The 27,232-nt window shown below is 43.1% G+C and overlaps 2 protein-coding genes and 1 pseudogene across 6 annotated transcripts in view; 2 read left to right on the top strand and 1 right to left on the bottom strand.

The window, feature by feature from the left end:
* LOC135197915 (glycoprotein-N-acetylgalactosamine 3-beta-galactosyltransferase 1-like) overlaps positions 1 to 27,232 on the top strand; it is a 497,298-nt gene that overhangs the window by 247,402 nt on the left and 222,664 nt on the right. The gene's annotated exons all lie outside the window — the stretch shown is intronic.
* The window catches only part of LOC135197910 (tigger transposable element-derived protein 1-like), a 74,875-nt gene that overhangs the window by 15,747 nt on the left and 31,896 nt on the right, over positions 1 to 27,232 (top strand). The window lies entirely within an intron of this gene.
* Positions 16,291 to 17,075, bottom strand: LOC135197452 (putative nuclease HARBI1; annotated as a pseudogene).

Below are 27,232 nucleotides of genomic sequence, written 5' to 3'. Positions count from 1 at the left end.
CCAAGAGACCCAAGCCCCTCCGGAGGACCAAGACGGCTTGTGTGGGGAAATGACAGAGGTGGCGGCCATCAGCCTGCCTAGAGAGCCCATGACCATCGAGGACCAGGAGGAAGGTAGGGAGGTAGGTGAGGCAGGTAATCGTTGGGCTAATATACTCTCCTTCAGCCCAACTCCTTCTTCTTCTTCTTTTCAGGGCTTCTCTGGGAAGTCCACGACCTGTGGGGATAGGTCGGGCTCAGTAATCCCCAAGGTGAAAACCTTAAAGACGAAGTCCCTGCCGAAGGCGGTTAGACCAGCCAAGCCTTCTCCGGCAGGCTCCGCCAGGTCGTCATTGGCCCCCAAGCCTTCGACTTCCTCGGCCAAAGCTACTCCCCCACCCAAGGGGTCGAGAGCTAAGACTTCCAAAGCCAGACCGACGGAGTCCGGCTTCGACCAGGAGGCTTTCGCCACTCTTCTCATGAAGAAGATGAGCGAAGTAATGGACTCGAGACTTCATTCGATATCCACTCAACTCGCCTCAGGTCTAGAGACATCCGTACAGTCCATCCTGTCTCTGGCCCAAAGATTACAGACCCAGGAGGAATTGGTGGCCAGATTTATGCAGTCCGGAAGCACACCACAGTTCTTTGCGGTGCCGGACGCATCCAAGCTCTCGCCATTTAAAAATAGCAACCCAGGGCGGTTGGCTCTGCATGCTAGGCTAGCTGGGGAAGCGTTGGTCAGGGTAGACAAGGTCCCGAAAGAGACAGTGATCTACCCTAGAGATCAGGCTCAGTCGGCATGGGTCCGCACCCTTACGGAATGGGAGTGCGTCAACACCAAGTTGACGCCTCACAAAGGTTGCTATACCATGTTCGTAGCGCCGGATAACATCCCGACACCTTGCACATCGAAGATCGCAGAATTGACACTGCAGGCCGGAATGGAGGATAAACCCATGCCTCAGCTAAAAGAGACGGAGGCTACCTCTTTGCTCTTTCCTGGAGATCTGGAGTGTTGGGTTGGCGCTCCGGCAACGTTCACAGTGGGCAAACTCGACCCAGAGTGTGCCTCCACACAATTCAGTGAACGTTTGCCTAGAATTCCAGACACCATGGTAAAGGCGGAATTCGAAGCAAGATGTAGGCTGAGCAGGTCAATTAACTCAGTCACCACTGCAGAGTTGACAGCTTCTGTCTTTGCAGAGGAGCCTCTATTCCGGGTCCTGACGAAGTCGCTGCTGCAGGCTTATCAATCGGACCTGTATGATTTCATAGTGGCTAGACGAGCCTGCAGGAAGCATGTCTTTGCTAATGCCTCCATCAGGCATGAGCCTAACAAGCTCATAAAAGCATCGATCTGGGGGGCCAACCTCTTTCCTGAGGACGTGGTTAACAGCGTCCTCAGCGAGGCGGCTAGGGCTAACCAGAACCTTCGTGTCCGCTGGGGACTTCCCTTCAAAAGGAAGTTCAAGACCCCGGACCACAAGCCAAAAGTAGGAAGAGGCCTAGGAAGTATCAGTCTTTCCAGACCTCTCAGCCTCAAGCAGTGGTACAGGCAGTTCCTGTCTCCCAAATAAGTAAGCCTTCGACATCTAAGGCACAACCACAACAGCAGTTTGTTCTGCTGCAGAGTCAACCGACTCAACAGCCCTCGAGTTCGGCTGCCCTTGTGACTTCCCCAGCCTACAACGTCTCCTTTGAAACACAAGGGGCGTTTCGAGGCTATAATAGGCACGGAAGGGGTAGCAGAGCCAGAGGTGCTTACCGGCAGAGAGTTGGCTCTAGAGTTTTCTCAAGAGGCAGAGGCTTCAGAGGAGGCAGAGGAAGTAAGACCTCAACCAGTCAATGAGTCTCTCCAGGTAGGCGGGAGACTACCTCTCCCGGGACCATTGGACCTTCAGTACGTGGGCCCACAGTATTGTATCGAAAGGTCTAGGGTGGAGATGGATAAAAGGGCCTCCTCCACCAGTCAGTTTCGATCAAATTCCAACGACAGACCTTCTAGACTATGCCAAAGATCTTCAAAAGAAGGCAATAAAGAAAGTCAGTCACCTGAAATTTCAAGGACGTCTGTTCAGTGTACCAAAGAAGGACTCGGACAAACGAAGACTGATTCTGGACTTGTCCCGTCTCAACTCATACATTCAATGCGACAAGTTCCGCATGCTAACCGTCTCGCAGGTGCAGACCTTACTTCCCCATGGGGTTGTCACCACCTCTATCGATCTTACAGAAGCTTACTATCATGTACCGATAGCAAGAAACTTCTCTCCATACCTAGGCTTCAAACTAGGAAAACAAGCTTACTCGTTCAGTCATGCCATTCGGGCTCAACATAGCGCCCAGAATATTCACCAAACTAGGAGAGACAGTAGTGCAGGAACTAAGAGTTCAGGGGGTGATGTTAGTAGCTTACCTAGACGACTGGCTCATTTGGGCAACCAACGATGAGGAATGTCGCAAGGCAACAGCCAAAGTAATAAAATTCCTAGACTACCTGGGATTCCAGATAAACAAGGAAAAGTCCTGTCTCACTCCGGCGTCTCGCTTTCAATGGTTGGGAATTCAATGGGACCTAATCACACACACTATCTCTTCCGCCGAAGAAGTGCAGAGAGATAGCGAAAGCTACGAGAGAATTCCTCAAGAACAAACGGGCTTCTCGTCGTACCCAAGAGAAAATCTTAGGTTCACTTCAGTTTGCTTCAATAACAGATGTTCTGTTGAAAGCCAGACTGAAGGATATCAATCGGGTATGGTGGAAAAGAGCCAACAACAAGTTCAGAGACAAAATCTCCTTGATTCCGCCAATATTAAGGAAAAGACTCAGCCCATGGACGGAAGTCCGGAGTCTTTCCAAATCAGTGTCACTACAATTTCCCCCACCGTCTCTGATAGTCCACACGGACGCCTCTCTGAGCGGATGGGGGGGATACTCTCAGTACACGACGGTTCAAGGAACATGGTCGACAACATTCCGCCAGTTCCACATCAACGTACTAGAGGCAGTGCCGTTTTTCTGACCCTGAAACGACTAGCTCTGGCCAGGAACATTCATATCAGACTAGTCTCGGACAGCGCAGTGATAGTTTATTGCATAAACAGAGGAGGCTCCAAGTCGAGCCAAATAAATCCAGTGATGATTCCAATCTTTTTGTTGGCAATGAAACATCATTGGCACCTGTCAGCCACTCACCTGGCAGGAGTACGGAATGTCATTGCGGACTCACTGTCCAGGACAACTCGGCTGGAGTTGGAGTGGTCCTTGGACACAAAGTCATTCAATTGGATTTGCCAACAAATCCCAGGCCTTTAGGTGGACCTGTGCGCCACGGAGTCCAATCACAAACTTCCGTGTTATGTGGCTCCCAATCTGGATCCTCTGGCTCACGCCACAGATGCGATGTCCATAGACTGGAACAATTGGCAGAAGATTTTCCTATTTCCGCCAATAAACCTCTTGCTGAAAGTTCTACACAAACTCAGATCTTTCAGAGGACAGATAGCATTGGTAGCGCCCAACTGGCCGAAGAGCAATTGGTTTCCTCTTATACTAGAGTTGACACTCCATCCCAGACGGATTCCCAACCCAAAACTGACATAAATAGTACAAACTCGGACTGTGTCAGCTTCCTCAAGAATTCTGAATGCCCTAACTTTATGGACTTCATGAAGTTTGCGGCACAGAAGGATGCTAGTATTGACCCACTAAACATCCTGTTCGTGGAGTCAGACAAAAGAGAATCAACACTCAGGCAGTATGATTCGGCAGTAAGGAAGCTAGCCATCTTTCTAAAAGAATCAGATGTCCAAAAGATGGTTACGAATCTGACATTTTCATTTTTTAGAACTGTTCGAAAAAGGCCTAGCTGCTAGTACCATTGCTACGACTAAATCTGCCTTGAGGTAGATATTTCAGTTTGGCATTAATATTGATTTAACAGATTCGTACTTTCCGTCTATCCCTAGAGCATGTGCTCGTCTGAGACCGGTAGACCGTCCTCACATGGTCTCCTGTTTTTTAAATGACATACTCAGGTTGGCTTCAGATACTGATAATGAATCATGCTCATATATAACCCTTCTCAGGAAAACATTATTTTTAATGAGTCTGGCCTCAGGTGCCAGAATATCTGAACTGTCGGCTCTCTCTAGAGAACCAAATCATATTGATTTCCTCCCGTCAGGAGAAGTTCTGCTCTCTCCAGATCGGAAATTCTTAGCAAAGAATGAAGACCCACAAAACAGGTGGTCTCCATGGAAGATTGTCCCTCTTCCACAGGACCCATCATTATGTCCTATTATTACATTAAAATCTTATCTGGGCAGAACTTCTAAAAAGTCTTCAGGTCCTCTCTTTATTAGAGAGAATAGTGGAACCATTTCCTTGAAGGCCATCAGACAACAAATTCTTTATTTTATTAAACAAGCCAATCCGGATTCAGTCCCTCATGTCCATGATATCCGGGCAGTGGCTACCTCAGTTCATTATTTTCGTCATGTGAACTTTGAGGATCTTAACCCTCTTACGCCGATTGGACGTATTAAATGTCGAGATAAATTGTCTCCCGGGTGCCGATTGGACGTATTAAACGTCGACATAAAAAAGTTTTTGTTCACAAAACTTACCTGTCAGATATATATATATAGCTGTATTCTCTGAAGTCCGACAGAATTTCAGAACTTACGACACACGCAGTGGGAGATCAGGTGGTTAGTACCCATTCCCGCCACTGGGAGGCGGGTATCAGGAACCATTCCCATTTTCTATTCAGATTTTCTCTGTCGCCGGTACTGTCAACACCTGTTTTCTGTACCTCCGTCTTAGGATTTTGTAAACTTCATTTTGCCGCTTAAGTATCTGATTGTCTTTTGGTTTATTGACTTGGATTTGTGGCTAGGCATACGCTATCGTGGATTGATTTGATTTTGGCTTTGACTGTTCTTTGGATTAGATATCTGGATCTAGTTCTGCTAGTTTCAGAGTGTGTTGTGTGCAAGGGTGTAAGGTGAGGCTACCTAAAGCTTCGGTAGACCCTCACTCGGTATGCACGAGGTGTAGGGGGCATGTTTGTTTGTTGGATGATCGATGTAAGGAGTGTGAGAGTTTGCCTGATTCCGAATGGAAGACGTATGATTCGTATGTACGCAAGTTAGAGCGTGACAGAATCAGGAGGTCTTCCTCCAGGAGTGCTTCTGTGAGCAGAAGTCAGGGTAGTGATATGTCACCTGCTAACCCTTCTGTAGACTTTGGTGTACCTAACCCTGTGGTGTTGCCTTCGGGCCCTGAGGTTGTGTCTGTAACTTGGAGTCTAAAGTGCTCGCTCTCCAATCTAGTGTTGTGAAGTGTGGTGATGGTGTTAGTGCCCCTAGTGTTTTGGAGGGGGCGTCAGATCGACCCTATAATGCCTCTAGGTCTAGACCTCTGTCGGACTCCCAGGACAAAGGGAGTGGGCAAGTCAAAAGCTGAAGGAGGGTTACGGGGATGACGCTTCCCAGGCTGCCAAGGATCGAGCACGGGCACGAATCCTTAAGGATTGCTTCTCGTCCTCCGAGGCGTCCTCCCCGCGCAGGGGTTGGAGCTCTCGGAAGGACTCTCTCCCTCTCAAGAGAAGTTTTAGGGAAGAGGACGCCTCACCTCCTCTTTCTTGACCTGCGTTACAGTCGTCGCCTGATTGTTTCGACGCCTTTCCTCCGCAGAAGAGGACCAGGACGTCATTGGAGGATGATGCTTTTGAGCGCCCCAGTTGCTCTAAGGTTGTTCCTGTGAGAAGGAAGAAGGCGTCCCCTCGCCCCTCGTCTTCTCACAGGATCAGCCCTTCACCTGATCGGGAATCTTCTCCATCTAAAAAGATTCTTCTTGACATGCAGCAGCAGTTGGCCTCGTTTTTCGCCAAGAAGGAGGCAGAGCCCCGTCGCCGCAGGAAGGATTCGAGGCTGCCTATCAAGAGGTCCAGGCAGTCTCCCTCTCCTTCTCGTTCGTCGCCCTCCTCTGCTTCGTCGCCTTCTAGATCCCGTTTGCCTTCCCAACGCTTATCTAGAAGTGTCGATGATTGACGCTCGCTAGACCGTAAGGCTCGTCTTGGCAACGATCGCCGTACTTTTTGCTATGACGCTCCTCGCGCTCTTCTTCCTGACGCTCGGCGTGCTGCTCACCAGGACGCCTCTCAGGCTGCTCGCATTGACGCTTCTGTTGCTACTGCGTCCCGTCAGGACGCTTTTCAGGACGCTCGTTGCTCTACTCATCAAAACGCTTGGCAGGACGCACCTTTAGTGGATCATCGGAAAGCTTCAGAGTTTGTCAGCAAGGATACCCAACCTTGTTCTATGGACCCTTCTTCAGTTAGGAGACCCCTTTTGCGAGCGGGGCCTCAAGCTTTAATTGCTTCACGATCTTTTAAGGACTCTTCTGTAGCTCCTGTGGATGAGGGAGAGTCTTCGGGTGAGTCGCAGCCTGCGGATGAAGAGGAGCCTGCTTTGTCTTCATCATCTGATTACAAGGTCTTGACCCGCCTTTTGAAGGACTTGTTTGGCGACAAGTTTCAGCCCTCAGCCCCTCGCTCTCCTCCTTGGCAGTTGACTTCGTCAAGGCTTCATCAAGATGGCCACTTCGCTTTCTACGAAGATAGCTTTCAAGAGAATACATGACTGGATGGACTCCAGGAAGGCCCAAGGCAAGACTTCCTTTGCCCTACCTCCAGCGAGGTTAAGCGGAAGGGCGAGCATTTGGTACGAGACGGGAGAGGAAGCTGGTTTGAGAGTTCCTTCCTCTTCCCAGGGGGACTTTGCCAGCCTGGTAGACACTCCTAGGAGGTCTCTCCTGTCCTCTGCAAAGGCTTCCTGGACGCTTTCAGAGTTAGACCATCATCTGAAAGGGCTGTTCAGGATGATGGAGGTATTTAACTTCCTAGATTGGTGTTTGGGAGCCCTGGACCCGCAGTCTCGGAGTTCGGACTCTCTTTCGCTTGAGGAGCTGTCCAGCGTCTTGGCCTGTATGGATAAGGCAATCAGGGATGGTTCTGATGAGCTGGCCTCCCACTTTTCTACAGAGCTTATTAAGAAGAGAGCCTTATACTGCAATTTTACGGCGAAGTCGGTGTCTCCTTCTCAGAGGGCAGAGTTGCTGTTCGCCCCTCTATCTAGTCATCTCTTCCCACAGGCGATGGTAAAGGAGTTAGCAGTCAGCCTTCAGGAAAAGGTGACCCAAGACCTCCTGGCTCAGTCTTCCATACGCCCTGCAGCCCATCCTACAACTCCTCTTGCTCAAGTTTCCAAGAAGCAGAAGCCCTTTCGTGGCGGTGCTTCCTTGAGAGCGTCTCCTTGAGGAAGAGGTCTCTCTAGAGACAGAACCCCTTCCAAACCCAGGGGTAAGAAGTGACGCGTCGGGCCTTCAGATGCCTGTCGGAGCAAGGCTCTTATCCTTTGCAGAAGCATGGAAAATAAGAGGGACGGACAGCTGGTCCCTCGAAATCATCGAAAGAGGATACAAGATCCCATTCCTCAAAACTCCACCGTTGAGCACGAAGCCCATAGATCTGTCGCCCTCCTACCAACCTGCGAAGCAACAGATTCTGTTCGATCTGCTCAAGCAAATGCTCGAGAAGAGAGCTGTAGAACAGGTTCTAACACTAGAATCCCCAGGCTTTTACAACAGGTTGTTCCTGGTACCGAAGCAGTCTAGGGGATGGAGACCTGTCCTGGACGTCAGCAGGCTGAACCTTTTTGTCAAGAAAGACAAATTCAAGATGGAAACGTCTTAGTCTGTTCTAGGAGCCTTAAGACCAGGCGACTGGATGGTTTCTTTAGACCTCCAAGACGCCTACTTTCACGTCCCGATCTATCCTCAGTCAAGGAAGTACCTGAGGTTTGTCTTAAAGGGACAGGTCTTCCAATTCAGAGCTCTCTGCTTCGGGCTAAGCACAGCACCGATGGTTTTTACGCTTCTCATGAGGAATGTGGCGAAATGGCTTCACCTCTCAAGGAGAAGAATCTCGCTTTAGCTGGACGATTGGCTCATTCGATCATCGTCGGAGTCGAGGTGTCTGGAGGACCTTCATACGATGCTGCAATTGACGAAGGCCCTAGGACTTCTGGTAAACTTCGAAAAGTCCCATCTGATCCTTACGCAGTCCATCGTGTATCTGGGGATTCAGATGGATTCAGCGGCTTTTCGAGCTTTTCCATCCTTGGAACGTCAGCAGAACTGCATAGAAAAAGTGTCAGCCTTTTTGTGGAAGGAAACATGCTCGGTGAGGGAATGGATGAGTCTGCTGGGGACTATTTCCTCGCTGGAGAAGTTTGTTTCCCTCAGACCGCCCAGTTTTTCCTAGCGGAGAACTGGAAAAACAAGGAAGACCTGGATGTGACTCTGAATATCTCTCAGTCGGTCAAGGATCGCCTAAAGTGGTGGCACGATCCCGTAAAGCTGGCAGAAGGCGTGTCTCTCAGCCTTCTGAGCCCCGACCTAGTGTTGTTTTCCGACGCGTCCACTGCGGGTTGGGGAGCAACACTGGGAAAGGAAGAAGTGTCGGGCATCTGGAGAGGGGAACAGATGTCCTGGCACATAAATCTAAAAGAATTGGAAGCAATTCGGTTGGCTCTCCAGTTCTTCGAAGAACGAGTCTTTGGCCGAGTTGTCCAGATCAACTCGGACAATACCACAGCTCTTGCGTATATCAAGAATCAGGGAGGAACACACACTCGGTCCCTGTTCGAGTTAGCGAGAGAGATCCTGCTGTGGGCGCAAGCACGGAACGTAACGATCCTGATGAGGTTCGTTGCATGAGTTCAGAACGTCCATGCGGATCTTCTCAGCCGTCGGCAGCAACTGCTTACGACCGAGTAGACTTCATCTAGAAGTTTGTCACGAGTTGTGGAGACTATGGGGACGTCCCTTAGTAGATCTCTTCGCAACATCGAAGACGAAGAGGCTTCCTCTATACTGCTCCCCGGTTCTCGATCCGGGAGCAGTAGCAATAGACGCCATCCTATGGGATTGGACAGGGATGGACATCTACGCCTTTCCCCCGTTCAAACTCTTGGGAGAGGTGATCAGGAAGTTTGCGGCGTCAGAAGGAGCGAGGATGACGCTGATCACCCTGTTTTGGCTTTCAAGCGACTGGTTCACAGAGGTCATGTCCTTCCTAGTGGACTTCCCAAGGACTCTGCCCGAGAGAGTCGATCTACTCAAACAGCCCTACTTCGAGAGGTACCACAAAAACCTCTCCGCTCTGAGTCTGACTGCGTTCAGACTATCGAGAAGTTGGCCAGAGCGAGAGGTTTTTCAAGACCAGTGGCAAGAGCTATTGCCAATGCAAGGAGAGCTTCCTCTCTTGCAGTGTACCAATCGAAGTGGGCCGTCTTCAGGAGATGGTGCAGGAAGAAGGGCATTTCTCTCCACCACGACCTTTGTGAATCAGATTGCTGACTTCCTCCTTCATCTGAGGGACGTTGATAAGCTGGCGGTCCCAACGATTAGAGGATACAAGAGTATGTTGTCGACGGTCTTTAGACATAGAGGTTTAGATCTGTCGAACAACAAAGACCTTCACGATCTTTTGAGGTCTTTTGAAACCTCTAAAGTGGCTCAACCAAAGATTCCGTCATGGAACTTAGATGTACATAGTATTGAAGTTTCTGATGTCGAGTCCTTTCGAACCTTTACATTCTGCATCTTTAAAGGACGTGACCAGAAAGGCTATTTTTCTAACCGCTCTAGCTATAGCAAAGAGGGTTAGCAAGGTTCAAGCTTCAGTAAACATATAGGGTTTAGGGGACATAATGCAGTATGTTCCTTAAGCCCTTCGTTCTTAGCCAAGAATGAAAACCTGTCCAACCCTTGGCCCAAGAGCTTCGAGATCAAGGGGATAGCAGAAATTATTGGGCAAGAACCAGAGAGAGTCCTGTGCCCTGTCAGGGCTCTCAAGTTTTATTTTAAAAAAACGAAAGAGAGTCGAGGTCCTTCGGACAATCTGTGGTGTTCCGTCAAGAGACCAGACTTACCTATGTCAAAGAACGCACTGCCGTTCTTTTTAAGGAGTACCATCAAGGAGGCTCATTCGTCCTGTCGAGATGGTGATCTTGGACTTTTGAGAGTTAATGCTCACGAGGCGAGGGCCATCGCAACCTCGGTGGCATTTCAAAAGAACATGGCACTCAGTGACATCCTGGGCGCCACCTTTTGGCGAAGCAACTCTGTGTTCGCTTCACACTACCTGAGGGATGTGAAGACAACATATGAGAACTGCTGCTCGCTAGGGCCATACATCTCCGCAGATACAATCTTGGGAGCAGAAAGTAGCACTTGTCTTATCCTGTAGAAAATGGTTAGGAGAGTTTTTAATTATATTGTATTGGCTTATGATTGTTGGGTCGGCCGCCAAAGGCGGACTTCCCATTCTTTAGCCTAAGTTATGTGGGATTAACTTTGGATAGGCTTGGTCAGGTGGTGGTTTTTTGCTTCGTTGCCGTCATAGTATGGTCAATATGGTCTAGTCATATTGTGGTCACGCCCCCCTTGACAGATCATCTAGAACTCACCAGCTATATAAGTCACTACCTTGCTGGAGACTAGTAAAGCAGAGGCAGACTTGGGTTACAGTAATCACGAAGTCAGCTATGCTAACAGGTAAGGAACCAAGATGTCAGTCATCTGCATGTAATTTGTTTCCTAAATCCTATTCTGTCTCTTCCCACCTCCAATGTTGGGATTCAGCTATAAATATATCTGACAGGTAAGTTTCGTGAACAAAATTATATTGTTAGGATACAATAAAGTTTGTTCATACTTACCTGGCAGATATATATAATCAAGTACCCGCCCACCTCCCCTCAGGAAACAGTGGCTCTTGAAAATCTGAATAGAAAATGGGAATGGTTCCTGATACCTGCCTCCCAGCGGCAGGAATGGGTACTAACCACCTGATCTCCCACTGCGTGTGTCTTAAGTTTTGAAATTCTGTCAGACTTAGGAGAATACAGCTATATATATATCTGCCAGGTAAGTATGAACAAACTTTATTGTATCATAACAATATCATTTTTAAAAATTCACGGAAAAATACTTATAGGCCTACCAGCCGAAAACTTTTGAATCACGCGCCTTGTGGGATGCTGGGAGCTCACGGATCAAGGCGTTGTTTTGTTTGCAATCGTTACGCAGGCGCGCAGGTGCGCAAGCGCGAATTTCTTTCTTATCGCACTAAAAAGTATCAGTGACACATCTCATAAATTTCAAGGGCGCTTGTTCAGCGTTCCAAAGAAAGGTTCGGACAAGCGAAGGGTGATCTTAGACTTGTCCCTTCTAAACTTATCAATTCGCTGCGAAAAGTTCAAGATGCTGACCATCTCTCAGGTGCGGACCTTACTTCCCCGTGGGGTCGTCACCACCTCTATAGATCTTACAGACGCCTACTGTTATGTCCCGATAGCACGGCACTTCCATCCGTTTCTGGGCTTCAAGTTAAGCAAACAAGCCTTCACTTTCAAAGTAATGCCCTTCGGGCTCAATATAGCCCCAAGGATCTTTACGAAGTTGGCGGAAACGGTAGTGCAGGAACTAAGGTCACAGGGCATCATGGTAGTAGCCTATCTGGACGATTGGCTGGTGTGGGCGCCAAGCATCAAAGAATGCAACAAGGCTACGGACAAGGTGATCTGTTTCCTCGAACATCTCGGATTGAAGATCAACAGGGGGAAGTCCTGCCTGACTCCGGAGTCCCGGTTTCAGTGGCTGGGCATCCAGTGTGACTTGGATTCTCATACTCCTTCCATTCCTCCGGCAAAGAGGAAAGAGATAGCCAAGGCAACCAGGCAGTTTCTGAAGTGCAAACAGACGTCCCAGAGAAACCAGGAGAGGATCCTGGGCTCTCTACAATTCGCCTCAGTGACGGATGTACTTCTGAAAGCCAAACTCAAGGACATCAATCGGGTTTGGCGTTCCAGGGCCAACGCAAGATCCCGGGACAGGCTCGCTCCGATCCCGGAGATTCTGCGCAAACGTCTCCACCCTTGGGCGGAGGCGAAGAAGACCCCGCTACAGTTTCCCCCTCCGACCTTAGTGATTCACACAGATGCGTCACTAACAGGTTGGGGGGGGGGGGATACTCTCAATACAGGAAGGTACAAGGAACTTGGTCCCCTCAGTTCCAACAGCTTCATATAAACGTCCTGGAAGCTATGGCAGTGTTCCTTACCCTGTGGAAACTTCGTCCGGCCAAGAAATCACACATTAAGCTGGTGCTTGACAGTGCCGTAGTCGTGCACTGCATAAACAGGGGAGGCTCAAAATAAAGTCATCTAAACCACGTGATGATAGCCATCTTCTCTCTCGCATCCAAGAACAGTTGGCATCTATCGGCCACTCACCTAGCAGGGATTCAGAACGTGGTAGCAGACGCGCTTTCACGCTCAGTTCCTCTGGAGTCAGAGTGGTCTCTGGACAGCAAGTCGTTCAGGTGGGTGCGTCAAATGGTACCAGGGCTCGAGGCGGATCTGTTTGCAACAGAATCAAATCACAAGCTTCCATGTTATGTGGCTCCCAACCTGGACCCTCTGGCTTTCGCCACGGACGCACTGGCCATAGATTGGAACCAATGGAATAGGATATATCTTTTTCCTCCAGTGAACCTTCTCTTGAAGGTTCTGCACAAGTTGAGATCTTTCGAGGGCCAGGTGGCTCTCATAGCCCCTAACTGGCCGAAGAGCAATTGGTTTCCTCTAATGATAGAATTAGGTCTGAGTCCTCATCGGCTGCCAAAGCCTATGCTGTCCCAACAAGTCCAAACGAAGACTGTGTTCGATTCCTCAGGTCTTCACAAAACCCTAACTTTATGGACTTCATGAAGTTTGCTGCACAGAGGGGTGCGGACATAGATCCTCAGAACATCCTGTTCTTTGAATCAGATAAGCGAGAGTCAACACTTCGCCAGTACGATTCGGCAGTCAAGAAGCTGGCTGTCTTCCTCAATAAATCAAATGTTCATACCATGACCACAAATCTAGCTATCACCTTCTTCAGGAATTTATTTGAACAAGGTTTGGCAGCTAGTACAATAACCACAACTAAATCAGCCTTGAAAAAGATTTTTCAATTCGGGTTTGACATAAACTTAACAGATTCTTACTTTACCTCAATCCCCAGGGCTTGCGCCAGGCTTAGGCCTGTTGAAAGACCAACTGCAGTGTCATGGTTCCTAAACGATGTCCTTGGAAGTTGGCATCGGATATCAACAACTCAGAATATGACTATCAATCTCTTTTGCGGAAAACTCTATTTCTAGTCAGCCTAGCTTCGGGAGCTAGAATTTCAGAGTTGTCTTCTTTATCCAGGGACCCGGGTCATATTCAGTTCCTATCTTCGGGAGAGGTGTTACTTTCTCCGGATTGCAGGTTTATTCCGCTCCCACAGGACCCATCCCTGTGCCTTGTGAAGACATTGAAGGATTTCCTACATAGGATTTCTATGAAATCCTAAGGGCCTCTGTTCATTAGAGAGAAAGGTGGCACCATCTCTCTGAAAGGCATACGACAACAAATTCTTTATTTCATTAAGAAGGCCAACCCACAGTCATTCCCACGGGTACATGACATTAGGGCTATAGCAACGTCAATTAATTTCTTCCAGCACATGAGCTTCGAAGATCTGAAGAAATATACCGGTTGGAAATCCCCCTCAGTTTTTAAACGCCACTATCTTAAGTCTTTGGAGGACCTTAAGTTTCCGGCGGTAGCTGTAGGGAACACTGTTTCCCCTGCTACGGTCGGAAGTAGTTTGCAGTAGTTATCTTTTCTCCTTCCATCCTCCTTCCTACCAGCCTCATTATCAGTCTACCTCAACCCAGTAGCGTATTTTTAATACTGGGCAGATTTATGTGATATGTACATAATATTTAGTTTATAGGTGCCTTTCTCAAGCTACATTGTAAACAATTTGTTGGTTTAATGCTTATCATGTCTTAAATTTAAGTCTATTACCTTTAAATTACGGATTACAATTTATATGTATATAATAATTATTATATTGATTTATATTGTACTATGTTTTTCATTTGCACCCTTTGGTAGTTATCTTTTGATTGCTCATAGTTTTATATGTCAGCAGCTTGGTGTTTTCTTTGGTACAATTTCACGGAGCTTTTATCAGTTTTGAAATATTTTCATATAAATAACGATAAGTGCCAAAATTTCAACCTTCGGTCAACTTTGACTCTACCGAAATGGTCGAAAAACGCAATTTTAAGCTACCACTCTTATATTCTAGTAATACTCAATCATTTACCTTCATTTTGCAACAAATTGGAAGTCTCTAGCACAATATTTCGATTTATGGTGAATTTATGAAAATTTTCCTTACGTCCGCGCGGTAACTTCCGAAAAAATCAGAAATTTTTTTGTGCGATTGTCGTAATGTTTGCACCATTTTAAATTAGCCGTTACATAAAGTTTTATATTTGAAAATGTGCACAATTTTATGTAGAATACAACAAAAAATAATTGAAGGTTGTAGCTTTTCTCATTTTCGAAATATTTGCATATAAAAAAAAATTCGACATTCGGTCAACTTTAACTCGTCCGAAATAGTCGAAAACTGCAATTGTAAGCTAAAACTCTTACAGTATAGTAATATTCAATCATTTATCTTCATTTTGAAACAAATTGAAAGTCTCTAGAACAATATTTAGATTTATGGTGAATTTTTGAAAAAACATTTTTTTACGTCTGCGCATAACAAATTCATGCATCATTTTGTGATAATATTTTCTCTGTGTTGCTTTGATTGTTTTATAATGTGTTATATACCAAAATGATTACAATTTAGTATACAGTACAACGAAAAAAAATTAACTCGTTAGATTTAACCGTTTTGCTCACAGCACGATTTGAATACAATTATATATGAAATTTTGTTTTTGTGCTATTATATATCGCATTATTTATACATGATAATGATATTTTTTTCATTTCTGATGGTTGCATACTAAACTTCAGGCAATGACAAAAAAAGGAGCCAAAAAGGAACTGTTAATCTTGAAAACTAAGCGCGCTGTGATTTAAAAAAAATATATTTTTTCCGCTTCGGCGCTCACTCCGAGACCCCCTCGGCATACGGGAGACGATTTTTATTATACCCCTTTGGCGTAAGAGGGTTAAAAGATATACGGGTTGGAAATCCCTGACAGTATTTAAGCATCACTATCTGAAAACTCTCGAGGTCCTTAAATATTCGGCAGTGGCTGCAGGGAACATTGTCTCCCCTGATACGGCCTAGTTATGTGGGCAGTCCCCGGGTTAAGACGGGGGTTCCGTTCTTGAGACGCGTTGTAAGCCGGAACATTGTCAAAGACCCTAAGAAAACCTTACTTTTAATGCTTTAGGTGCATTCAAAACTATGTAAACTGCATTCTTGCATTCCTCATTAAATAAAAACTTTAAATATTGATTATTTTGCATTTTTGGTGTCATATTTCATTTGCCAGATCAGCGTTTGTAGGCGTCGTAACTCTGGAACATGCGTCGTAACCCTGGAACGTGCGTCATAACCCTGGAAATAATTTCTGATGAATATAATTGAAAAGCGTCGTAACCTCGGAACATCGTAAGCCGAGACTGTTGTAACCCGGGAACTGCCTGTAATTCTAAATCTGCATTTTATTATTTTGCTGTTAATTATCTTTTGGTACTCACTCTCACCTACCTGCCTCACTTGTAATCCCTGCCTTTCTGCCGTTTGTTCTGGACTGGATTGCTCATCAACCCACTCCTGTACATGTACATGTTCATTAATATGTTTGTTTTTATGTTTCATACCTGTTGCATTTTCCTGGTGATAGTATGGATTTGGTCATATCAGGTGCTATTTACCATTTGTAATTTGTTATCCTTACCTTGGTTATTAAAACTATAATTTTAAGGAATTTTTATCTTTCCTCTCATATAAGTTTTTGTTTACATTTTATTTCCAAGCTTGTATGGCCAATTCTCTGTTACTGTTTCACTGGGCCATACAGGTCGAGCCCAGAAAAGGTATTTTGACAAAGGAAAAGTCTATTTTTGGGGGAAGGCCTGTGTCGCCCAGTGAACCCATCCCTCTCTTTTCCTTTCCCCCACCCTTTAGCTGGCCCAAGCTTGGGTGCGTATTTCAGGAATGAAGGCTCTTGGCAGAGGTAGTAGTAGGGAGCAGAAGGTAGACGTTGTAACGGCACCTCTCTAGAGGGGGATTTTGAGAGAGGAGAGATCTTGGCAAAATCTGTGATAGTGGTTTCCACTCGCTCCTGTGCTATACCGACACCCTGTGAGGGTGAGCGAGCCGGAGGTAGTAACTCTGGCATTCCATATGGCTTTTTTCTTTGGTATATTTAGCATTTATTTATACCTAGAAATGAGTGCTGTAAGGAACATTTCACTGGGCGACACTGGTCTTCCCCCAGAAATAGATTTTTCCTTTGTCAAAATCCCTTTATCTGGCTCAGGTACTCTGTAGGTGATGGCCAAATTGTGGAGAACTGCAGCAGCAACAATTATGTGTTTGGTGTTTCTCATAGAAGTCCTCATTTTCTTTCCAAGGCATGCAAATCTTCTTTTTAATAGTCCAAATGCTCTCTCAACATTGTTTCACATTCTTATGTGAGAAGCATTATAGCGGTTCTCTCCATGGCCATGAGGAGCTGTCAGAGGAGTCAAATATTCACGACATGGATAGCCACTGTCACCCAACAGGTGTCCAGGCAGAATACCATCTTCGAGTTCCTGATAGAGTCGACTATTTTAAAAAATATTGCTGTCATGTGTACTGCCAGGCCACCGAGCTACAATGTTGTACAGCTGCAACTGAGGACCACAGACTGCTTGTACATTAATTGAAAAATAACCTTTTCCGTTGTGGAAAACTTCAGGACGCGGGTGACTTGGCATCTCAATTGCAATATGAGTGCAGTCAATGCACCCAAATACACCTGGCATTCCAGCTATAGTCATAAATTCATGCTTGATCCTGGTAATATTATCTTGGTAAGTAAAAATGAGCATTACATCACTCACGAATAGCTCATCACCTGACACATAAGCACAAAAACAATGTGATAACGACTCATGCATTATTTACTTAATCAGAACCTCATCAGAAATTCTTCCTCTGTCATGGCATGGAATGCGTTGCTTCGGTCTGTCACAACCCTTCGTATGTGGCCATGCTGATAGCTCTGAAGGTTTCGATTATGACGGAATTGTCGGTACATGCTGAAATATATGAAATATACGTGTAATATAAGACTCATGGAATGTTTGTTAGCCTAGTGTTTCTCTACAAACCCTAAGCTACCACCCCTGACCCCTGGCTAGCTCACCCCCAGCCCTCCACAGTCCACACTGCACAGCTAACTTACACTTTAGTAGATTAGGCCTAAACTAAGATGCTCTATGAAATTCCCAAATTAGGTTCGAATTGGTGTTTATACTCTTCAGATGATGATCATGCTGGAAATCAACTCTAGACCTACTCTAGACGCCATCTAAATTATCTTACAAAGTTATGAACGAACCCTAGGTTAGGCTACCATCACCAGCCCAACACAACCAACTCTGAGCTATGATTTCCTACATTAGGTTCACATTGGTTTAATTATTCCTGAAAACCTGGGAATCATCTCCAGACGTCATCTAAATCATATAAAAAAAGCAAAATTGTGGATGAAAATTAGTTCATTTTGCTAGAACCTAAAGGATAAGGCCTTTTTTGGCATACTGTTCCAGGGGGTCACCCCCTGCCTAGGTTACTTTGATTTCGTTAGATTAGTTACCAGAATATCTCAACTTCTCCAAGCCAAACCTTATGTAAACTTTGCACAAATACAATCATTTCTTTTAACAAAAGATGAACCTTTTAGCATCAGTTAAAAACGAACACCTTTTCCATGCATGACCCCTCGAGTAGGTTCCTTCACGTGGTGAGGGGGTAAGGGATTCTGCCTTCAAGTTTGCGAAGGCCGGATCCTGACGGAACGCCTACAAAACTTTTGGCATTAATTTGCGTGGACATTTCCACTTTCGAAAAATTTCTCTGCTTGGGTGAGTCTGGGAGGGTTCGTGGTTTGGAGGGGGTTTGCATTCGAAGCTAATTGTGGGAGTGTGGTGGTGAGTCGCCACCCAATACGGTGGTTTGGGGACCCAAGAGATGGTGATGGGGATTTTCCCATTGTTATCTTAAGGGCGAACCATCTCCAGGGATCAGCCCATCGGAATCCAGGGGGGGGGCTGGTTTTTGGGATGGGACTCCTGGCTTTTGTCCGGAAGCCCACCAATATGTTTGGAGTGGGGAGTCTGTCCCCATTAGTGGGGGCGGGGGTAGAACTCCCAGCAGGCAGATTGGCTTATACCTGGGCCACTGCAAGCATGTTGGTGCTATCCCGAAAGGGTAGGGTATGGGGCAGACCGTGGGGAAGCAACTTCTACGTGTGCCAATTGGTGGAGAATGTCGGTACCCTGTCTAGTCCCGCGATACCTTGTTGGTCTTCCCAAGCAGTTGTTGTGTGTGTGTGTGTGTATATTCCCCCCCCCCCCTTTTTTTTTCCCTTTTTTTTTTTTTTTCCTTCAAACTAACATGGATAATATGTCTAGTACATTGTCCCCTGGATCCCCCGACTCTTTGGCACCGTTGACAACCTTAGGCTTGGATAAGGACCTCCCTTTGCCATCCCCAACCTCCTCCAATGAAAACATCAAAGATTCTTTGATTGTTACTACAAGCCCTTATGTAGTTCAGAACAGAGGAAAGAATAGCAGATTTAATAATAGAAATCAGAATGCTAATCCTGATATTGGAATTTTACTTGGATCTCAAGAACCTGAGACTTATAATAAATACCTTTCTCTTGATCTGGACAAAAGCATAAAAGAACTGAATATATTTGATGTCCATAGAGATATTGTAAAATGCATTGGCAGAGAACCAAAGATAGCCTCTCAAGGTGAAGGAAGCTTGCTTGTGGAAGTTTCATCACCAGATGAAAGTAGAAAAATTACTGCTGACTAGTGCTGTAGAAGGAAGCACAGCAAAATGCACTCCTCACAAAACAATGAATCAGTCTAAAGGAGTAGTGTATAGTACTGAACTCCTACATTATTCTGAGGACACTCTCCGGAAAGAATTTGCTGATCAAAAGGTGGTAGATGTGAGACGAATCAAGAAAAAAGTATTGGGAATATTACATCCAACACCCTACTCTGATACTCACCTTTGATTGTTTGAGACTCCCTAAATTTCTGAAAGCTGCATGGCTTCACCTGCCAGTTAGACAGTATATTCCCGCTCCCAGAAGATGTTTCCATTGCCAAATGTTTGGCCATTTTGATAACAACATGTAGGAAAAAAGAAAGGAATGAACCAGCCATATGTTTTAACTGTGGAAGAAAAGAGCATGGAATTGTATGAACTTACTCCATGCTCCCTAATTGTGGGGGAGACCATAATGCAGCACATAAATCATGTATCAAATATCTCATTGAAAAAAGAAAACACTTTGTATCAAGACTCAAGAGCGCATTACCTTTAAAGAAGCAAGACAAAAGACTTTGCAGAAATTCAACACCAGAAGTCATTTGTAGATGCAGTAAAAGGAAATGAGGAAAGACAAAAGAAATTGAATCTTAAAAAGTGTAATGAAGATAAAGAAGAAAAAATGGATGCTGGGAAAATTGTCAACAAGAGACTTTTGAGCTTTAAGTGAAGAGTCTGTACAAAAAATGCCTGAAATCAAAAACAAAGTCAAGCACCTTGAGTAAAGGAGATACAATCCGTAGAAAAAGTTGATTCAAAAACAAAAAATGAGTAAACCTTCACCATCCTGTGGTTCAGCTGACCCTCATAGAACATCGGAATTAATGGAAAATAATGAGTCGTATCCCACTATCTTATCATACAAAACAGCAGCAACAAATGTAGAACCTAAGGCAAACAAAATGTTAAACTCAGTTCAGCTTGGTTTAGACAATAAAATTAGACTAGCTGAAAATGATAAACCAGATACTGCAAGGGTCGAAGATAATACTAAAGATACTGCTGTTTCAAATACAGGCGGCCCGCGGTTAACGGCGCAATCACTCAACGGCGAATCGGTTTTACGGCGGTTGTCAAAAATATTCATTAAAAAAATAAGGCATTTAAAGGTATCTTTACGGCACAAATTTCAGTAACCAGCGCCGCTAGCGCCGTTGTCTAACGATTCATACATATGTAGAAATGCCGTTCAGACCATAAAGGTTATGCAAATTATATTAACAAATTTTATGGAGAGTTATTACGTAGGTATTAGGTAAAATATATGCCTCTGACGCTGTTCTATGCCGAAAATATCGAGTTACATAAGTGCAAATTAGCTATGGATGTGTCGATTCATAAAATGTTCATGCTTTTTGTTTAAAATGTGTATGAAAATGTATTACGTGAAAGGCATTATTATTTCTGTACAGAAATATGATACAAAGGCAGCTTTTGAAACTGCCCTTCACGTTATCAAATACGATGTTTTTTCATGTTTCTTTCTTGTAAGCCGCCGCCTGCCGCTCTCCGAAAATATCGATTTAAAAAAAAGTGCAAATTAGCGATCGATGTGTCGATTTTATAAATGTTTATGCTTCTAAGTTTAAATGTATATGAAAATGTACTACGAATAGGGTATTTTTATTTCTGTGCAGAAATATGATAAAAAGGCAGCTTTTGAAACTCCCTTCAAGTTATCAACTACGATGTGTCGATTCATAAGTGTTCATGCTTTTGTTTAAAATGTGTATGAAAATGTATTACGTGAAAGGCATTTTTATTTCTGTACAGAAATATGATACAAAGGGCAAGCTTTTGAAATGCCCTTCACGTTATCAAATACGATGTTTTTTCATGTTCTTTCTTGTAAGCCGCCGCCTGCCGCCTCTTCCGAAAATGTCGATTTAAAAAAAGTGCAAATTAGCCATCGATGTGTCGATTTTATAAATGTTTATGCTTTTATGTTTAAAAATGTGTATGAAAATGTACTACGAATAGGGTATTTTTATTTCTGTGCAGAAATATGATAAAAAGGCAGCTTTTGAAACTCCCCTTCAACTTATCGACTACGATGTTTTTTTCAAGTTCGTTCTTGTATGCCGCCGTCTGCCGCTCTTCCGAAAATATAGAGTTAAAAAAAAAAAAAAAAGTGCAAATTTAGCGATCGATGTGTCGATTTTTCAAATGTTTATGCTTTTATGTTTAAAATGTGTATGGAAACATATTGCGTAAAGGTATTTTCATTTTTGTACAGAAATAAGATACAAATTAAGGCAGCCTTTGTAACTAGGCTCCACGTTGTAAGGGGGTGGTTTTTCATGTTCGTTCTTGTCCGCCAGTTCCGAAAAATGCATTGTGTTATTTTATTAATTACGCATCTTTTCCATAAATCCTTTAAAAAGTTATACATTATTTCACTGTATCCAAGAATATTGTATGTATCATATTATTGTATTTTAAAATACTACGGCAAACTTAAGCCAGTATTCCGCGGAGCGGCCAATGTTGTGGTTTGAAATCAGCTGATGAATACGAGTCTGTTTCACCATAACGCAATTCTGAGCGAATGCTCTTGCTTCTAGTTAGCATAAACGAATATCTATATACTTGACTTATATGAGACAAAGTTATTTTTTTTTTCCATATGCAGCATGTTTTTAGGTGGAAATATTTATTGAATATGTCTCGTTGTGAATGTGAACTACTATTTTTTTTCGTTAACAGATTACGTTGGCGGCATGTTTATTGCGTAAAAAATTACGTGATTCCGTTCGCAATACGTAATCCTTTATATCATCGTAATACGAACTTTACGCTATTATCTTATATCGGCGTGAAACCAACAGTAAAATGTGTTCTTTCAAGCACAGTAGTTTTGATTAAAATGATTTTATCCCAATTTTATCTACAGTTGTGTGTGATGCAGACGTTTACTGCAGTTTTATCCTTGTTGCCGATGTACGATAATAGTCATTAGCAGCTTGAACAGTTTTCTCAGCTTCAGTTATAACTAGGTTTAAATTTAACGGTATATTTCCCGATTGATCTTTAATCTATATTGATCTCTGATCTATAGCGAATAAAGTTATTACATTAAGATATCTCAGGTCTATTCTATACATAACGCCATTTATAACAAATACGGTAATGTTGCAATGTAGTACGATGATCGAAATACAAGCCAAACAGATGTTATCCAGTTCGGTTGTACTTAGAAAAAAAAAAAAAAAGTAGTTTCTCGTTCGGTTGTTCATGGCTGTACACGTTCACGCAACGAGTATAACGTTAACACCATACTTTCATCATTCTCTTTTGCTGTTATTGAACTTATGTAACTAGAAGATGGATAAAGTTAGACCATTGTAAATTGATCTCTCATAAATCGAACTAGTCGTAAGACTAATGATCGTAACCTGAACACTACAGCTACCTGTACACTGTATAAAACTTTACTTATATCTTTACATACTTAGACACCCACATGTACTGTACAGTAATTTCTATAGTACTATACTGCATAAATATAATTTTACTTATTGCGCCGTTGTGGGATTACAGCTCCTTTGACTGGTCTAGAGTTTCGAAAGAAGGTGTGCGGCGGCCGTAGGCTTTAAAATCGCTCAGCGTCGAAAATTGCTTGGCGTCGGTGGCCAGGAACGGAACCCCTGCCGCTAACCGAGGCCCGCCTGTACCATCATAAGTGATCACTTGGTACATTCAAATGACCCTCTAAGTACTCCTTCGACATCTGGAACTGTACCAAAAGTCCGTCACAAAACTCAGATGTCATCTTCGAAGAAAAAAACCTAATAAAACGATCTTGGACAGGGGATCATCCTCTAGGAAAATAGGTACTTTCTCTGCTATACTACAATGGAACTGCCAGGGACTTCGCGCCAAATATGAAGAGCTACTATGTTTTGATTAATACTTATAATCCAGTATGCTTAGCACTACAAGAGACTATGCTAAGCAACAACAAAATGCTTACTCCTAAAGAGTTTTTTGCATTCCACTCCCAATTCCCTATACGTACAGGGAAATTCGGGTGGAAGTGCTCTTCTTGTAAGACGAGATATTGCTCACTCAAAAATACAGTTGCAAACTCAATTACAAGCTGCAGCTGTCAAAATTCACTTAAAAAAGACTTACACAATTTGTTCATTGTATCTCCCTCCTAATAACCCAATACTTGAACGACAGTTAACACACTTGTATGAACAGCTACCCCGACCATTTCTGATATTGGGAGACTTTAATGGTCGACATGAACTTTGTGGTGACATTTTAACAAATCAAAGAGGAAACCTTATCTTATCATCAATAGAAAATTCAGATATGACCCTTTTGAATACTGAAAAACCCACCCATTTTCACATTCAGACTGGTGCATTTTCATGTATTGACTTATCTATCACCAGTTCGATACATTCATTGACTTCAACTGGGAGGTATTGGAAGATCTATACGGCAGTGATCATTTTCCAATTGTCATCAGAACTGAGAAATATGAGCCAGTATACAGAATGCCTAGGTGGTGTACCAAATAAAGAAATTGGCCCAAATTGGCTTTTCGAGGAACTCAGTTATACTGAACTAGATGCAAAAGAATATGCCAACAATAGGAGAAGCAGTTTTCTATTTTAACAATGATTTTTACGTTTGCAGCAGAAAAGGCAATCCCCAAAAACCAGTGGAAAATTGCATCGGAAGCCTGTTCCATGGTGGAATGTTCAATGCAAAATAAGACATAAAGCCATGAGAGCGCTTATAATAGGTACAGAAGACATCGCTGTGAATGCTACTTGATCTCCTTTAAAAAGGCTCGAGCCAAATTTAGATGGCAAATAAAGCATGCAGACGAGAATCATGGGCACTTTTTATATCAACAATTACCTGGAAAACACCTATGACCAAGATCTGGACAGTTATTAAGAAAATAGCAGGAAAGTACAATCCTAGTCCCCTTCCAGTTTTAAAAGTCAACGGTGACTTTATAACAGACTCAAAGGCTGTAAGCAATGTTTTTGCAGAACATTTTGCAATGATATCAAGTAGGGATGAAAATTCTCCATTCTACAGGGAGAGAGTGTTAGCAGAGTCTGAAACACTTGATTTTACCTCTTTTAAATCTGAATCTATAATATGCCTTTTACCATGGAGGAATTTTATTTGCTCTTGGTAACAGTAAAAACACTGCACCCTGGACCTGATGAAATTTTATATGAAATGATCAAGAATACTTCAAAGGAAACTAAATTTTTATTTTAAGTATTATTAATAGAATTTTTAAGGAGATGTTACCCTAGTGTTTGGGAAATAGCAACAGTTTTACCCATTGTCAAGCCAGGGAAAGATTCATCTGTCCCTACAAGCTATAGACCAATAGCTTTAACTTCCTGTTTTTGTAAACTTATGGAAAAAAATGGTAAATGTTTTTTAGGTTGGTATGGTTTTTAGAATCAAAGAAGATTTTATCATCATCTCAGTGTGGCTTTCGCCGCCGTATGCATTCTTGCACAGATGTATTGATACGTTTGGAGAATGCAATTTGTCAGGCATTTGCTTCCAAGCAGCATTATGTGGCGGTTTTCTTTGACCTAGAAAAGGCGTATGATACTACCTGGAGGCATGGAATTATGAAAGTCTTGCATGAAATTGGTCTGCGTGGAGAACTACCACTTTTTATTAAAGTCTTTTTAAAAAACCGTTATTTTAAAGTCAGAGTAGGTAGTACTCTGTCTAATTTGAAAGAACAAGAGGAGGGCGTACCACAGGGAAGTGTGTTAAGTGTCACTCTGTTTGCCTTAGCCATAAAATGGGATAGCCTCAAAAATTCCAAAAGATGAATGTCAAACAATGTTCGTTGATGATTTATCTATTTCATGTGCTGCATCTAAAATGTCTGTTGCAGAGCGAAAACTCCAGTTGGTAATAAATAAAGTTAACAGTTGGGCAGCTTAGCATGGTTTTAAATTTTCCTCTGCCAAAACAGTTGTTATGCATTTTTACCGTATCAGAGGGGTTCATATAGACCCAGATCTGTTTTTAAATGGACAGAGACTCGCATGTGTACAGGAAACAAAGTTTTTAGGCCTCATCTTTGACAGCAGGTTGACATGGGAAGCTCATCTCAGGAGCCTCAAAGTCAAATGCATGAAGGCCTTAGATATTTTAAAAGTCTTAGGTCATACAAATTGAGGGGCTGATAGAAAGCACTTGTTACATGTTTATAAAGCAATAGTTGCTTCAAAAAAAAATTGGCCATATAGGCCAGAAATCTACTCATCAGCTACGACAAGGAGATTAGATACTTTGAATGCAGTTCATCATGGGGGAATTAGAATTGCAACAGGAGCCTTTAGATCCTCTCCAATATCTAGTTTATTAGTGGATGCAAGTGAACTGCCCTTAGATTTGATAAGAAAATTTACCCTGTTGAAATATTGGTACCGCATACAGAGAACTCCTGAGTCCTTAGCTTACAATACTGTTTTTAAAGGCAATTTTTGTATTTATGAAAAATATGCTTCATATCCAAAGCCTTTTGGATACAGGGTAAAATATGCAATAGAGGAGCTCAATGTAATAAAAGGAAAAGTAATTCCAGCAAAAATTTTCAAGATTCCCTCCATGGAAGTTGCCCTCTGTGAAAAAATATTGTAAATGGTTTTCTGGTTGCAAGGCAGATGTTCAGGTGATATTCTTAAGCAGAAATTCCTTTGCCATGCTGAAAAACATGATAACTCAAGGCAATTCTTTACCGATGGCTCCAAATCCAGTGCAGGCGTTGGGTTTGGAGTGGTATACCCTGATAGTAGTGTTAGTGTGCATTACCAAGTTGTGTTTCTAGTTTTACTGCTGAACTTTTTAGCATTTTAACAGCCCTAAAGAAAATTGTAACTTTAGAAGGAGTATAATTTTACCATTTTAGTGATTCCAAGAGTGCCTTGGAAGCTTTGGCATCTTTTAATCCAGTACACCCTGTGGTACTGGAAATAACAGAGTGGTTGTTTTTTTTATCAAAACAAAAACAGAAGGCAGTTAACCTCTGCTGGGTTCCTTCACATGTTGGTATTGTTGGAAATGAACGAGCTGATGAATTGGCTAAGTTAGGTACATCAAAAAAAAAAATCCAAAAAGTATAGCAATTTCCTGTTCAGACTACATTCCTGAAATTAAAAAAGACTGTAGAATCAGTTTGGCAATTCTATTGGACAATAGAGAGTAATAATAAAATGAGAGAACTTACTGATGTAATCAATCCCTGGCTTTATATGTTAGAGGACCGTCGGAAAGAGACTGCATTATGTAGGTTACGGATCGGCCACACACGGATTACTCATGGGTTTTTAATGAACAATGACCCTGAACCATTTTGTGAGGATTGTCTTGTTCCCCTCACAGTAAAGCATTTCAATAGTAGAATGCCCCAGCTTAATATCAGCAAGGAACCGTCATTTTAACGTAGTTGGAAGAATGGATCTTAAACTAGATGCCATTATAGGTAGAGATTTTAATGAGGATAAGCTTTTTAGTACCTTCGAGAAGCAGGTCTTCTTGAAAAAATTTAGGTTAGTTTGGTCAAGATGTTTGAGTTTGTGTATGTGTTAGTATGTGTCAGTGTATATCATTTGCTTTTAAGTCTTTTTAGATCAGGAAATTTTTATGTACATAAAATTTACCTCCAATTGATATATCTATTACCATATATAATGTTTTAGTACTTTTAATAGCTATTATTTTGACAGAACTGTAGAATTTGGAAGTTTGCGGGGTGCCTATGTTGCTTGTATTTTTTGTTACAATTAATTTGAAATAGGTGTGTAGGTGAGATAGGTATTTTGTGTGTTTTTGGGTTCTCTGTAGTTCTCTGACAGATTTATACAAACATATTTATAGCATTTTAATTGACTTTTTCCTTTGCAATTCCTTTTAATGATACGGCGTCAATAACCTCGTCGTTGCGACGCCAGTAAGAATGAATAAATCCATTCATGAGCTATCATATCTATTGGAGGAATGCAATTTACTATTTACGAATTCAAATGGCAAGTTTACTTGCAACTACTATTTTATCACTCACTTTGTTTCACACCACTACAAAACGATCTACCTATTATGATGACTTGAAAATATTGCATTTTCACCCCGAAAGGGTGTAATGCACGAGTTAACATCAATGTACTACAATGCTAAAAAAATAATCAAAGAAATT

Source organism: Macrobrachium nipponense, chromosome 21, assembly GCF_015104395.2.
Source record: "Macrobrachium nipponense isolate FS-2020 chromosome 21, ASM1510439v2, whole genome shotgun sequence".
Classification (NCBI taxonomy): domain Eukaryota; kingdom Metazoa; phylum Arthropoda; class Malacostraca; order Decapoda; family Palaemonidae; genus Macrobrachium; species Macrobrachium nipponense.
Note: the sequence above shows the minus strand (reverse complement) of the source record. Positions and strands in the feature narration are given on the sequence as shown.